This window comes from Lagenorhynchus albirostris, chromosome 1 (genome assembly GCF_949774975.1).
Source record: "Lagenorhynchus albirostris chromosome 1, mLagAlb1.1, whole genome shotgun sequence".
Classification (NCBI taxonomy): domain Eukaryota; kingdom Metazoa; phylum Chordata; class Mammalia; order Artiodactyla; family Delphinidae; genus Lagenorhynchus; species Lagenorhynchus albirostris.
Genome location: NC_083095.1, coordinates 39077743 through 39095060, shown reverse-complemented (window position 1 = coordinate 39095060; position 17318 = coordinate 39077743).

Genomic DNA, 17318 nt, shown 5'->3' with positions numbered 1-17318 from the left:
CAAAAAAGATACCCCACATCCAAATACAAAGGAGAAGCCACAATGAGACAGTAAGAGGGGCTCAATCACAATCAAAACAAATCCCGTAACTCTTGGGGGGGTGACTCACAAACTGGAGAACACTTATACCACAGAAGTCCACCCACTGGAGTGAACGTTCTGATCCCAAGTCAGGCTTCCCAACCTGGGGGTCCGGCAATGTGAGGAGGAAGTCCTAGAGAATCAGACTTTGAAGGCTAGTGGGATTTGATTGCAGGACTTTGACAGGACTGGGGAAAACAGAGACTCCACTCTTGGAGGGCATACACAAAGCAATGGGTGCATTGGGACCCAAGGGAAGGAGCAGTGACCCCATAGAAGACTGAACCAGACCTACCTACTAGTGTTGGAGGGGCTCCTGCAGAGGCAGGGGGTGGCTCTGTCTCACCGTGATGACAAGGACACTGGCAGCAGATGTTCTGGGAAGTACTCCTTGGTGTGAGCCCTCCCAGAGTCTGTCATTAGCCCTACCAAAGAGCCTGGATAGGCTCCAGTGTTGGGTTGCCGCAGGCCAAACAGCTAACAGGGAGGGAACCCAGGCCCACCCACCGGCAATCAAGTGGATTAAAATTTAACTGAGTTCTGCCCACCAGAGCAGCAGCCAGCTCTACCCACCACCAGTCCCTCCCATCAGGAAACTTGCACAGGCCTCTTAGATAGCCTCATCCACCAGAGGGCAGACAGCAGAAGCAAGAAGAACTACAATCCTGCAGCCGGTGGAACAAAAACCACATTCACAGAAAGATAGACAAGATAAAAAGGCAGAGGGCTATGTACCAGATGAAGGAACAGGATAAAACCCCAGAAAAATAACTAAATGAAGGGGATACAGGCACCCTTCCAGAAAAATAATTCAGAATAATGATAGTGAAGATGATCCAGGACCTCGGAAAAAGAATGGAGGCAAAGATTGAGAAGAGGCAAGAAAGGTTTAACAGAGATCTAGAAGAATTAAAGAACAAACAAACAGAGATAAACAATACAATAAATGAAATGAAAAATACACTAGAAGGAATCAGTATCAGAATAACTGAAGAGAGAATGGATAAGTGACCTGGAAGACAGAATGGTAGAATTCACTGCTGTGGAACAGAATAAAGAAAAAAGAATGAAAAGAAATGAACACAGCCTAAGAGACCTCTGGGACAACATTAAAAGGAACAACATTCGCTTTATAGGGGTCTCAGAAGGAGAAGAGAGAGAAAAAGGACCAGAGAAAATATTTGAAGAGATTATAGTCAAAAACTTCCTTAACACAGGAAAGGAAATAGCCACCAAAGTCCAGGAAGCAAGAGAGTCCCATATAGGATAAATCCAAGAAGAAACATGCTGAGACACATAGTAACCAAATAGGCAAAAGTTAGGACAAAGAAAAGTTATTGAAAGCAGCAAGGGAAAAACAACAAATAATATACAAGGGAACTCCCATAAGGTTAACAACTGATTTCTCAGCAGGAACTCTACAAGCCAGAAGGGAGTGGCATGGTATACTTAAAGTGATGAAAGAGAAGAACCTACAATCCAGATTACTCTACCCAGCAAGGATCTGATTCAGATTCGATGGAGAAATCAAAAGCTTTACAGACAAGCAAAAGCTAAGAGAATTCAGAACCACCAAACCAGCTCTACAACAAATGTTAAAGGAAATTCTCTAACTGGGAAACACAAGAGAAGAAAAGGACAAACCAAAAACAATTAAGAAAATGATAATAGGAACATACATATCGATAATTACCTTAAATGTGAATGGATTAAATGCTCCAACCAAAAGACACAGGCTCACTGAATGGATACAAAAACAAGACCCATATATATGCTGTCTACAAGAGACCCACTTCAGACTTAGGGACACATACAGACTGAAAGTGAGGGGATGGAAAAAGATATACCATACAAAAGGAAATCAAAAGAAAGTTGGAGTAGCAATACTCATATCAAGTAAAATAGACTTTAAAATAAAGAATGTTAAAACAGACAAGGAATAAGGCTACATAATGATCAAGGAATCAATCCAAGAAGAAGATATAACAATTATAAGTATATATGCACCCAACATAGGAGCACTTCAATACATAAGGGAACTGCTAACAGCTATAAAAGAGGAAATCAACAGTAACACAATAATAGTGGGGGACTTTAACACCTCACTTACAAAATGGAGAGATCATCCAAAATGAAAATAAATAAGGAAACACAAGCTTTAAATGACACAATAGACCAGATAGATTTAATTGATAATTATAGGACATTCCATCAAAAACAGATTACACTTTCTTCTCAAGTGCACATGGAACATTCGCCAGGATAGATCACATCTTGGGTCACAAATCAAGCCTCAGTAAATTTAAGAAAATTGAAATCATATCAAGCATCTTTTGTGACCACAACACTATGAGATAAGAAATGAATTAGAAGGAAAAAAACATAAAAAACACAGACATATGGAGGCTAAACAGTACGTTACTAAATAACCAAGAGATCACTGAAGAAATCAAAGAGGAAATGAAAACATACCTAGAGACAAATGACAATGAAACCACGACGATCCAAAACCTATGGGATGCAGCAAAAGCAGTTCTAAGAGAGAAGTTTATAGCTATACAAGCCTAACTCTAGAAACAAGAAAAATCTCAAATAGACAATCTAACCTGACACCTAAAGGAACTACAGAAAGAAGAACAAACAAAACCCAAAGTTAGCAGAAGGAAAGAAATCATAAAAATCAGAGCAGAAATAAATAAAATAGAAACAAAGAAAACAATAGCAAAGATCAATAAAACTAAAAAGTGGTTCTTTAAGAAGATCAACAATATTGATAAACTATTAGCCAGACTAATCAAGAAAATGAGGAAGATGAATGAAGTCAATAAAATTAGAAATGAAAAAGAAGTTACAACAGACACAGCAGAAACAAAGCATCCCAAGAGACTACTATAAGCAACTCTATGCCAATAAAATGGACAACCTGGAAGAAATGGACAAATTCTTAGAAAGGTATAACCTTCCAAGACTGAACCAGGAAGAAATAGAAAATATGAACAGACCAATCACAAGTAATGAAATTGAAATTGTGATTAAAAATCTTCCAACAAACAAATTCTATCAAACATTTAGAGAAGAGCTAACACCCATCCTTCTCAAACTCTTCCAAAAACTTACAGAGGAAGGAACACTCCCAAACTCATTCTATGAGGCCACCATCACCCTGATTCCAAACCAGAAAAAGGTACTACAAAAAAAGAAAATTACAGACCAATATCACTGATGAATATAGATACAAAAATCCTCAACAAAATACTAGCAAACAGGATCCTACAACGCATTAAAAGGCTCACACACCATGATCAAGTGGGATTTATCCCAGGGATGCAAGGATTCTTCAAAATATGCAAATCAATCAATGAGATACACCATATTAACAAATTGAAGAATAAAAACCATATGATCCTCTCAATAGATGCAGAAAAAGCTTTTGACAAAATTCAACACCAATTTATGATAAAAACTCTCCAGAAAGCAGGCAGAGAGGGAAACTACCCCAACATAATAAAGGCCATATAAAACAAACTCACAGCAAACATCATTCTCAATGGTGAAAAACTGAAAGCATTTCCTCTAAGATCAGGAACAAGACAAGGATGTCCACTCTCACTACTATTATTCAACATAGTTTTGGAAGTCCTAGCCATGGCAATCAGAGAAGAAAAAGAAATAAAAGGAATACAAATTGGAAAAGAAGAAGTAAAACTGTCACTGTTTGCAGATGACATGATACTATATATAGAGAATCCTAAAGATGCCACCAGAAAAGTAGTAGAGCTAATCAATGAATTTGGTAAAGTTGCAGGATACAAAATTAATGCACAGAAATATCTTGCATTCCTATATACTAATGATGAAAAATCTGAAAGAGAAATTAAGGAAACACTCCCATTTACCATTGCAACAAAAAATAAAATACCTAGGGATAAACCTACCTAGGGAGACCAAAGACCTGTATGCCGAAAACTGTAAGACACTGATGAAAGAAATTAAAGATGATACCAACAGACGGAGAGATATACCACGTTCTTCGATTGGAAGAATCAATATTGTGAAAATGACTCTACTACCCAAAGCAATCTACAGATTCAATGCAATCCGTAGCAAATTATCAGTGGCATTTTTTACAGAACTAGAACAAAACATCTTAAAATTTGTATGGAGACACAAAAGACCCTGAATAGCCAAAGCGGTCTTGAGAGAAAGAAATGGAGCTGGAAGCATCAGGGTCCCAGACTTCAGACTATACTACAAAGTGACAGTAATCAAGACTTCAGACTATACTACAAAGTGACAGTAATCAAGAAAGAAAGAAATGGAGCTGGAAGCATCAGGGTCCCAGACTTCAGACTATACTACAAAGTGACAGTAATCAAGACTTCAGACTATACTACAAAGTGACAGTAATCAAGACAGAAATATAGATCAATGGAACAGGATAGAAAGCCCAGAGATAAACCCATGCACCTATGGTCAACTAATCTATGACAAAGTAAGCAAGTACAGAGAAAAGACAGTCTCTTCAATAAGTGATGCTGGGAAAACTGGACAGCTACATGTAGAAGAATGAAATTAGAACACTCCCTAACACCATACACAAAAATAAACTCAAAATGGATTTGAGACCTAAATGTAAGACCAGACACTATAAAACTCTTAGAGGAAAACATAGGAAGAACACTCTTTGATATAAATCACAGCACAATCTTTTTTGATCCACCTCCTAGAGTAATGGAAATAAAAACAAAAATAAACAAATGGGACCTAATGAAACTTGAAAGCTTTTGCACAACAAAGGAAGCCATAAACAAGACGAAAAGACAACCCTCAGAATGGGAGAAAATATTTGCAAATGAATAAATGGACCAAGGATTAATCTCCAAAATATATAAACAGCTCATGCAGCTGAATATTATAAAAACAAGCAACCTAATCCAAAAATGGGCAGAAGACCTAAATAGACATTTCTCCAATGAAGACATACAGATGGCCAAGAAGCACATGAAAAGCTGCTCAGCATCACTAATTATTAGAGAAATGCGAATCAAAACTACAATGAGGTATCACCTCACACCAGTTAGAATGGGCATCATCAGAAAATCTACAAACCACATATGCTGCAGAGGCTGTGGAGAAAAGGGAACCCCTTTGCACTGTTGGTGGGAATGTAAATTGATACAGTCACTATGGAGAACAGTATGGAGGTTCCTTAAAAAACTAAAACTAGAATTACCATATAATCCAGCAATTCCACTACTGGGCATATTCCCGGAGAAAACCATAATTCAAAAAGACACATGCACCCCAATGTTCATTGCAGCACTATTTACAATAGCCAGGTCATGGAAGCAACCTAAATGCCCATCGACAGACGAATGGATAAAGAAGATGTGGTACCTATATACAATGGAATATTACTCAACCATAAAAAGAACAAAATTGGCTCATTTGTTGAGATGTGGATGGATCTAGAGACTGTCATACAGAGTGAAGTAAGTCAGAAAGAGAAAAACAAATATCATATATTAACGCATATATGCAGAACCTAGAAAAATGGCACAGATGAACCGGTTTGCAGGGCAAAAATTGGGACACAGATGTAGAGAACAAACCTACGGACACCAAGGGGGGAAAGTGGCAGGGGGTGGGGGTGGGGTGTGATGAATTGGGCGATTGGGATTGACATGTATACAGTGATGTGTATAAAATTGATGACTAATAAGAACCTGCTGTATTAAAAAAAAAGGCAGTTGACTGTGTTAATCACCCTCTCAGCTGCATGCTTAAAATCAAGTGTGGAAAGATGCAATCATCACCCACTTCAAACTACTGAAGTTTGAATTAAAATATTTTGTTACTTCTGGATCCAACAGGTTTAATGTATTAAATAGATCCTTTAAGCCAGGTTTTTGTCAGAAGGCTTTCTGTAATGGAACACTAAATCGTTGACCTTTTTAAGGAATTGGTCTCATGAGAAACGGAGGGGGCAATCTGCTAGGTGATAGGAATGTAACAAAATGAAAACCCCAAAATGCATTCTATTTGTTTGTCAATTGTATAATCAGCATAGTGAAAAGGGAGGGCAGGACATGCAGGTTCAGATCCACAGTTACCATGGCCTTATCTAGTTTCTGAGAGTGAGGTGAAGGATTGCTCCCCGATCTCCTGAGACTACATTACATGTTCCTCTTGCATTCTCTCAGGCTACCCTGTTTATCACCCCTACTCCTAACTTTAATCACACTAGTGCATGAACAAGAAGACGGGGTTCTTGCATGCTGGCATTGTTCACTTCTTACTCATGGACAGCACGGAGCCTGCCACAGAACACTCAATACATATTTGTCTAAGAAACTACAGCAATTATAGAAAGTATATTTAACAGAAATAGTCTTTCTGGTCCTCATAGGTCGTGTCGGGATGTTCAGAGGTACCGCGGGATGGAGTGTTGCACTGGGTCTTGCCCTTACTCAGAAGAGATGATCCAGTCAGACAAGCTTGCAGTAAACAATGCATTTCCCCCAAGAATTCAGAAATTTTACTTCAGAAAAACCACAGATATAAAGTAATAATTATGAAAACTGAGGAAAAACAGAATATCTTATAAGTAGGTGAAAAAGAATAGCACAAAATTGTACTATGCCATATATTTGTATAAAAAATACTGGACCAGAATATTAATAAATACATTTGATTAAAGGGATATTGGTATTGTGGATGTTTTATTTCTAGAGATGTTGCAAAATTTGAACAATAAATAAAACATTTAAAATGAAAATGACCTTACCCACAGCAGCAAGGATGTAAACACTTATCAGGATCTGACAATCTGTTACAAATATAGACAGCAAATAAATAGGCATTGAAAATTTAGTGCGAATATTTTCTACTCTTTCAGCAGCTGAAAATAAACACAAAGAGCACACTAGTAGAATAAAAAAGGAGAGTCTCTAGTATCCTTGGTGCAACTCTAAGCCAGTTTCACCTTAACAGTCTGAAATTCCAGGAGCAGATAGTCCAATGATGCCAACAGTAATCATTTTATCATAAGCATATGGAAAAGGGGCTCTCATAGTGTACAGACACAGTATTGTCATTTCCGAGCCAGGTATGGGATTAAAACAAATTCCAGCTTTTAAAATTGACTGCGTCAGACGCTCTTTCTTAGAATAATTCACTTGATGTTACTTCTCTGTCTTGACAAGAGATTTAAGTGAAGTCTCACCCTTTATTATAATTGCTGGAAATTAATCAGGAGGGATTGAAGCCATGTGCTACCATGGTAACCTAGGTCTTACAGAGTAGCTCTTCTTCCTTTCAAAGAATTAAATTACTCTTTTAATAAATTAACGCTGAAGTCATCATCTTCCCACCCCATATCACCCCTGATTCCTCTGGCCCACACAGCCCAGCCTCCATTCTAAATTGCATGAGGTTAAAATAACTCACAAGCTATCCCTCTGGCGCTGGCAAATAGGCAGAAAATAGGTGATTGAGAGATTTGCTTTCAGAATTCTATCACCTTTTCTAAACAAAGCAGGTCTTTTCAACCTTAGCACTATTGACATTTTGGGCTGGATAATTCCTTGCTGGGGAGAGGGTGTCTTTCACATTACAGAATCCCTGGCCTCTACCTTTCAGATGTCACTAGTAACCCCTCCTTCCGCACCTCCCAGTTGTGATAATCAAAAATGTCTCTAGAAATTACCAAATGTCCCCTGGGGAGCAAAATCACCTCTGGATGTGAACCACTGAAATAAAGCAAAGTCCAAGGCATGAGACACCTTGTTTAATAATATAGAAATGGATACAGCTGAGCGTGAACACATTATGGTCCTACTCAGGTAGTTTTTTTATGAATTACACGTTCACTTACACCAGATACACGACTTGTTTTCTGACCACTAAGCCTGTCTACCTCTTAAGCCCAAGTCTAACTTGATCAAGGTCCAAATCTATCTGTCCATTCTGCATTTCCTCCAATTAAAAAAGCTTTAGAATGCATCTATTAGATGTTAAGGTCCTGGAAAACAGAGATGATATCTTGTTCATTTTATATTTGCTCACTTGTATTTATATTGTGCTCACCATGGTGCTTCACATGTAACACCTGGCAGAACATTTTGAAAGGGCTTTAGAACAAAAACAAGACAGCACCCAAAATAACATTATGCCCCTGCAGATCAAACAGGTGGCCCAATTCCCAACCAACCACCTATTGACAAGGACACTTGTAGATATTACAAACAAAAAGGACACTAAAAAAGAGATTGTTTTTCCTTTTGTCAGATGGAACAAACCAGGACAAAATCCCTCCACTTCTATCAATGAGAGTGCTCTATGGAAGGAAGAACACATCCAATATCCTGCCTAACACTTTAAATACTCAGAGAGTTAACTGTGAATATGGACGGTCAACCACATCAATTCCTTGTAGATATATCTGCTACTCTACATTAAACTCTAAGATTGTTGCTCAACCTCTTCCCAGGAGTAAACATGCCAAACAGGTGGTAGGTATTTCAAATAACCCACAGATTTTCTCTATTGCCCAGCCCTTAACTCTAACCCCTGGGCCCTTGATTGAAAAACATTCTTTCCTACTTTGTGATTCCAGACCTGCAAATTTCATATGGAGAGACTTATTTTGCAAGTGGAATTAAATAGCAAATGCACACCAAAGGGACTATCTCTGGAGTTCAGAGGACTCCTTCATTCATAATCAAGTGATGTTTGCTCTGGATATATCTGCCTGCTCCATGATATTTGATGCATCTCCAAAATAAAGGTCTTGGCACCATACCTCACTCTATGTGTTAAAAATTCCACTGAAATAGGAAAACTAATCAGAGAAGAACCCGCTAAAATTCATAGGGATCCCACCAACTTGTTACCCAAACTTCCTTAGTATTCCTTGAAGCCAGAAGCAAAAGAAGGACTCAGCTACAGTTGAAGGCTTTATGCCTCAAGGTATTCTCAGACCCTGCACTAGTTATTATAACATTCTTACTCTGCAAGTAGGGAAACCAAAGGGATGAGGACATTTTTTTGAGATCTCAGGGCCATCCATCAGCTAAATTTTTATTCCTCAATTCCCAGTAGTACCTAACCCAAATAAACATCTGTCATCAATTCTACCTGAAGCTACTTGCTTTATTATAATTAGTTGATCTTTGCTGTGTGCTCCTAAACCAGAACAGTCAATACCTTTTTTCCTTCACCACGAAAAGACAAAAATATACCTGCACAAGCATGCCCCAGGGGTTCACTGAAGCCCCCTCCGATTTTTCCTAGGACCTCAAATGAGACTTAGAAGTTATCTAAATTTCCCTTGTAATTTAGTTCTGTTACAATATGTAGATGGATCTCCTACTTTATTTTGGGGGGAAAAAAGCCTGTAACAAGAATTCCATTTACTTGCTCTCAGTCATAACAGAAAAAGGACAAAATTTCAAAAGATAAAGTACAATTTTGTCAAAACTCAATCTATTATTTCAGACATGACCCACTAAGGTAGAGAATCACTGTCTTCTGATAAAGATATCCAAACTTTTCCTAGACACCTCGCAAAACAACAATTCAGAGGATTTCTAGGTTTAACTAGATTTTGCAGACAACTGGGTGCCAAATTTTTCTGAGATTGCAATACCTCTTTATTAACTGACTAAATCCTCAGTGAGAGACCCTTTCTGCCTTGGGAGCCCAAATGTAAACAGGATTTCTATAACCTGAAGAAGGCTTTTCAACAACAGTTTACTTCCCTAGACATCCTGAAGTACTAAAAGCACTTGTCTCCTTACGCATGAGTAATCTGGACAAGCTCTTAGGAGTTTTTATAAAACCCATCAGAAATCCACCACTTAATATAGCCTCACCCTTGACTCAGTTGCAAAGGCTTAAGCCCCTTGTCTTACAGCACTAGCTCCTGCTGTAAAAGTTGTTGATGCTTCTGTTGAGCTTCTTCTAGGATTCTCACTTGAACTAATGATTCTTCATGCAGCTGTACTCTTACTTCCTAGAGAGAGGGCTATTATAAAAGTTGAGGACCATGCAAAAATAAATAATATGGAAAATAAAAGAAAAGCTCTAGAAGATGACTGTACCCAGAAGACAGCCTTACCCAAGGTTTTGATCCTAAGTAAATTCTCGAAGGATAAATCCATGGAGAGATTCAAAGAGGTCATTTATAAAATGGCTCCTGATTCCAAAATGAAGAATGAAAAAAATATGGTTGTACCCTTCACTCAGATCATCTCTGAGTCTCCCAAGATGGCCACTTGATGATGACAGATGATCTCAATGAATATTAGCTAAATTCCTTCGTGAAACTACTCATCACCATCATTGTTACTATCTTAAATCAACACTGCTGCGGGAACTTAAAAAAGACAGGTAAGGTTATTGGTCAGGTAAGGAAACACCTGTCAACAATATAATCCTGGAAAAACTGTAGAGTTAGGGCAGGAACTACAAGGGCCCTTTAAACACCTTCCAATAGATTGTTGCTAGCTTCCATCTTCCAAAATGTTTCAGGGATTTTTGTTGGTTTTTTTGGTCTATTTCTTGTCCAAGAGCTACAGCCCTTATAGTCACTAACATTCCGATTGGTTTTGCATTTCCAGCCTGAGGTGTACTGACTTTTTTTAACATCTTTATTGGAGTATAATTGCTTTACAATGTGTTAGTTTCTGTTGCATAACAAAAGTGAATCAGCTATACATATACATATATCCCCATATCCCCTCCCTCTCCGTCTCCCGCCCACCATCCCCATCTCACCCCTGTAGGTGGTCACAAAGCACAGAGCTGATCTCCCTGTGCTATGCGGCTGCTTCCCACTAGCTATCTATTTTGCATTTGGTAGTGTATATATGTCCATGCCACTCTCTCACTTCGTCCCAGCTTACCCTTCCCCCTCCCCACGTCCTCAAGTCTACTCTCTTTGTCTGCATCTTTATTCCTGTCCTGCCCCTAGGTTCTTCAGAACCTTTTTTTTTAGATTCCATATATATGTGTTAGCATACAATATTTGTTTTTCTATTTCTGACTTACTTCACTCTGTATGACAGACTCTAGATCCATCCACTTCAGTACAAATAACTCAATTTCATTTCTTTTTGTGGCTGAGTAATATTCCATTGTATATATGTGCCACATCTTCTTTATCCATTCATCTGTCAATGGATACCTAGGTTGCTTCCATGTCCTGGCTATTGTAAATAGTGCTGCAGTGAACATTGTGGTACATGACTCTTTTTGAATTATGGTTTTCTCTGGGTATATGCCCAGAGAAGTGGGATTGCTGGGTCGTATGATAGCTCTATTTTTAGTTTTTTAAGGAACCTCCATACTGTTTTCCATAGTGGCTGTATCAATGGTGTACTGACTTTTATATTAAATGACTGAGGCTCATACGTTATAGGAACCATCATAAAAGAACTCTGTAATATTTTACCACTTACTCCAAAACTACACTCCTTTTATCAGTTGTAATCTTCTGGAAAGGTTGAAAGAACCAGTGTTATCCTTAAATAAAATTAGGCGACTCTCAGAAAACCTTGAGCTCCCTTAGCAAAAGCATTCCCATACCCATAATGGCCCTCAGAGACACACAGTTATCTGCCTATGAAGTGGTAACTGGAAGACCCACATGCTCTGATCACCTCCTATTCACCCCATTGGTCAAGGAGGGATCCTCTGCCCTAAATAATGTGAAGTGACTTAACACTCGGCACTGAAAAATGAGATTTGCAGATATATTAGTCACATATACTTACAGCCTGGAGAAGGAAGATATCACATTCCATGCAGGACCATATGGGAGCTGACTTGGGAACAGAGGAAACCGTCTGGAACGGTGAAAGGTAGGCTTTGTAGTGGCAAGCCGTTTAGGTGACCCTTTGCTCTTGCAGGAAGATGTGATTGGCTTGTTAGAATAATTTCACAGGCTGTCACAGGATTGGCTTGTTAGAATAATTTCAAAGGCTGTCACAGGATTGGCTTGTTTGAATAATTTCATAGGCTGTCAGGGAGGTGAAATTCATTAAGTTGAAGATTGGATGGGCTGCAGCTCTTCCAGCTGATAGGGGAACTAGCTGAGTGGAGAGCCTTTCCTGCTACATGGAGAGGCATATCTAGAAAGAACAGAGGAGCTCATAGCTAGGCCTTTGGGGCCCCATGACACTCAAAGATATCACAGAGCACATGAAGTTTTAGATATCATAATAAATCATGTGTTTAGGGAATTCTCCTCTGATACTAGACTCTTTCCTGCTGCATACAGCCATGGCAAAAAAAACTGCAAGAGGCTCACTTACTTACACATTCCTATTACCAACAGATTAAGGCTGCCCTCCTACATCTTCCTAAACAGCCTCTGTATGATCTTTAACCATAAGATTTCATCTGCTTGAAAAGACATCAGAGAAAAACTTCTCTTAAACCTTGTTGGAAGTGCTGTTAACAACAATACAACAGTGAAACTCCATAAAGTCTATCCTTGAATTCATGTTTCACAACTAAAGAAACAATCCAGAATTTCACATGGTTGGAAGACTACTCCAACTGAGGATTCAAACTCAGGATTCTTAGAGATTCCCTAGAGGCTGATCTTCAGAAGTAGACAGATAACCCAAGATCTTTGAAACAAGCAGATGACCTCCGATACTGGTCAGCTTCCAGTACATCGGACTAACATCACTGTCCAATTCCTACTTTGTTTTTCATCTGCTTATAATCATTCTTCTTCTCATTTTATAGATCTCTAGTTTTTGTCCACCCACATTGACCATTTTTCTCTCTCCTCTTTATTTTAATAAGGTAAGACATTAGGTAAGACATTAGGTAAGATCATTAGGTAAGATCATAAGGTAAGATCATTAGGTAAGATCATAAGGTAAGATCATTAGGTAAGATCATATTCATTCTAATGTCTCTCTCAGATTATTTCAAACAGTAGTTACTGATAACTTAGCAACTACTGGATATGTCATTCATCACTAGACCCCAATTATAAAAACCTCTGGGTAATTCCAGTCTAATTAAGTGAAACCATAAGGAATTATATCTGAAAGTATTTTCACTTGCACCTATGTGGAAAAATGACCTTAAAAAATTAATCTGTGACTTTGCTAATGTTCCTCTGTCTCAGAAAAAGAATCAGTACAATCTATTGATCATACCATAGGTGATTCTAATTTGAATTCAACAACCTTCATAGGGCAATAAGCCAATTGCTTGCCACCAGGATTCAAATATGTAATCCATCTAATGCAAGACTTTGGTTCTGACCTCATATCGTAAACAACTACTGTTTTTCCTGGTTCTCCGTGTAACTATCAGATGTTGCTTCCTTTATAACCAGGATATCTGGTTCCATTTTCCCCAGACTAACACTTAATGCACTTTAGGAAGAATATTCTAAGACTTGTCTGAACACAGAAGCCCTCATTCTATAAATCACCAAGGCTGGAAATTCCAAATCAGATAAAAACTCCACAACAGGGCCATCCTTGATTATTCAGGCATTCAACCTGGTGGAATTACTGACTCATTGTTTATGCAAACAATCACAGCCTTGTTACCAAGAGTAGGAATCATTTAAAAAGGAAAAAAAAAAAAAAACCTCTAAGAAATGTATCACAAACTCCGGCAGAAGTTATTAATTATACCACTTCTTCCCTAGATGGACTACTGATCAGCCTCAATTCACTGATATAAGTAGTGATGGAGAGTCACTATGCTCTAGATTTCCTCTTGGCTAGTACTGATGGCATCTGTCCCACTGAAAATATTTCTTGCTGTATTAGGATCAGTGAAACAGATAAGGTAGAACAGGCTATAAAATACCTAAAGGGAAACACTACTTGGCTTAGGTTGAGCCTTATGTCCTACCAAATTTGTTCTCTTGGCCTATGTTGAGAAATTAGAGTTCCTGTTTCAAAGTATCTTACAGGGAGTATTGTTTTGTTTTTTTGTCATAGTGATCAAAATGCTCATCTGGTGAATTCCACCCAGGGTCTCTAATGCTTCTGTGCAGCCACTCTTTAATTACAGATCACCACAGTGACACAACAACAAAAAATCAGGAAGACCTCACAATACAGTTGACTCTGGAGAAACTAAACAACTGCTGAGTGGTGAAGATCTGAATCTCTATCATTCACTGAATTGGTCAAACTTTCACAAGTGAGAGAATGACCAAAGGGGGAACTGATAGACAAAATATACAATCAATGGCCAGACAATATATGACAATAGAACTCTGCCCACAATCTCTTCAGCAACCAACTTGGGAAGCTAAACTACTACCTCTATTACAATAGACCCAGAACAGTCATGGCTTGTTCAATGATTTCTCTATTTTTGTCCTGGCTTCCAACTCAGGACTGACCAGAAAAAGTCAAATGTGTTCCCCAAACAATCAAATGAGAAGCTCCATGATAATGTACTAAAAGGAGAAAATATTTCAAAATGTTAAGGGGTTAATATCCAAAAAATAGAAAGAACTCATACAATTTAATAGCAAAAAACAAGCCTGATTAAGAAATGGGCAGGGGACTTGAATAGATATTTTTTCAGAAGACATAAACATGGGCAACAGGCACATGAAAAGATGCTCAACATCACTAATCATCAGGGAAATGCAAATCAAAACCACAATGAGATACCACCTCACAGCTGTTAGGATGGCTATCATTGAGAAAACAAGAAATAAGTGTTAGTGAGAATATGGAGAAAAGAGCACTGTTGCGGCAATGTAATCTGGTGCAACCACTATGAAAAATAGTATGGAGATTACTCAAAAAATTCAAAATAGAACTACCCTATGAATCAGCCATTCCACTTCTAGGTATTTATTCAAAGAATATGAAAACACTAACTGGAATAGACATATGCACCCCCATGTTTATTGCAGCAATATTTACAATAGCCGAGATATGAAAACAACCTAAGTGTCTATCAACAGATGAATGGATAAAGAAAATGTGATACATACACACACACATTGAAATATTATTTAGCTATGAAAAATGAACTCTTGCCATTTGTGACAACATGGATGGACCTTGAGGGCATTATGCTATGTGAAATGCTATGTGAAATGCTATGTGAAATGTCTTTCTCTAAAGACAAATACTGTATGATCTCACTTATATGTGGAATCTAAAAGAAAAAAAGCTCATAGAGACAGAGAACAGATTGGTGGTTGCTAGAGGTGAGGAGTGAGGGGTGGGCAAAATGGGTGAAAGGAATCAAAAGGTATAAACTTCCAGTTATAAGTAAGTTATGGGGATGTAATGTACAGCATGGTGACTATAGTTAACACTTGTTGCATATTTGAAAGTTGCTAAGAGAGTAGAACTTAAGAGCTCTTATAATAAGAAGAAACTTCTGTAACTATTTAAGGTGATGTATGTTTGCTAGACTTATTGTAACCATTTTGCAATATATACAAATATCAAATCATAATGGTGTACACCTAAAATTAACACTGTATGTCAATTATACCTCATAAAAAGAAAGAAGCCCCGCTGCTAGTTAGCCCACTTTCAACTTCCGTGTGCCACAACCTCCAATTAGATCATGCCTGAATTGATCATGCCTTCCCTTTATGTTCACTATAAAGCTTCCCTACTCTCTTGCCTGCCTTTGAGTCTCTGCCAAGTACAAGTGATGGTGGCTGACTCCACTACTATAGTGAGTTCTAAATAAACAGCATCTGTTTGTTCTTATTTGGTTGTCCTCCCCACACATGACTACAAGGTAACTAAGAAAAATGAAAGTCTCAGGCAAAGGAAAGAGCATTTTCAAAGACCTTGAAGTCTAAAAGAGCCTGAGAATGTGAATGACTAAAATAAGACCGTTATGCTGGAACAGCGAGCAGTAGAGGAAGGTCAGCTGTGGGTTACATCTGGCAGGGCCTTTACGAATAAATTTTGTCTTTATTCAGGTGTATCATATAATGATTCAATATTTGTATATATTATAAAATGATTACCAAAATAAGTCTAGTCCCTCCCAGACCTGACTCCCAGAAACTGGGGGGATGTTTGCATTTTGCTACGTTTGGGGGTAATTTTTGTGCCACAAAAGATTAATATAGCAACAGAAGTGTCAACTACTTAAGCATTAAATGACATACTGCTGAACAATGTCTAGAAAAGTCACAAGTACTTGAATAGCAAATAATGCACTTCTAAATAAAAAGCACACTTCCAAATAGACTTTGAGACAGCAGATGTCTGAAGGTTTGTCCGGGCTAGAAGATCCACTTCCATGCTGACTCACTCACCCACCTAGAAAGTTAGCGCAGAGTTTGGGTTAAAGAAAGAAATTCACAAGTAAATTATTATATGTTGCAAATGGAACAGTATAGAAAATATGTCAAACTTTGTGGAATGTAGTTAATCAGTGTCTACAAAGTACTTTATAAATTTGCATAATAATATTAAAAAAAGAAAAGCTTAAAATCATTGATCAAAATTTCTCTTATGAAGCTAAAGTGATTGATCAATTTAACACATATGTAGAAGGAAAAATACATTATAAGAGCAGAAATCAATAAAATAGAAAGCAAACAATCGTGAAAGTTGACAAAACCAAAATTGGTTCTTTGAAAGATTAATAAAAGTTGATAACTTCCTGGCAAGACTAATTAGAGAATTTTTTTTTCAAAAAGAAAAACAAATGATATGGAACATTGCTAGAGATCTCATAGACAATAAGGGATAAGTAGGGGTGTGATGAGTAAGTTTCTCCTAGTAAATCCAATAACATAAATGAAATGGACAAATTCTTCAAAAAGCACAATTTATCAAAACAGACCCTAAAAGCAACAGAAAATCTGAACAACTCTGAATTTTTAAAGAAATTTAATTCATTATCAGAAACCTCCCTAAAAGGGAAACTCTACTTCTAACTGGTTTCTATGATGTATTCTATCACATATTTAAGAAAGAAAGAATAGCTATCTTATGCAAACCCTTTTAGAAAATACAGGAGAAGCAAATGCTTCCTAACTTATTCTGTGAGGGAAGTATAACCCAGATACAAAAATCTCACAAAGATATTACAATAAAAGAAAAGGACATGAACACAGACAAAAATTTAACAAAATATGAACAAATCCACTTTGGCAATATCTGTTGATAATTTAATACATGCTTATCCTCACCTCATGCCTCAGCTAAACCATGTTTCATATCTAATCTAGAAAACCACGTATGCATGTGTAC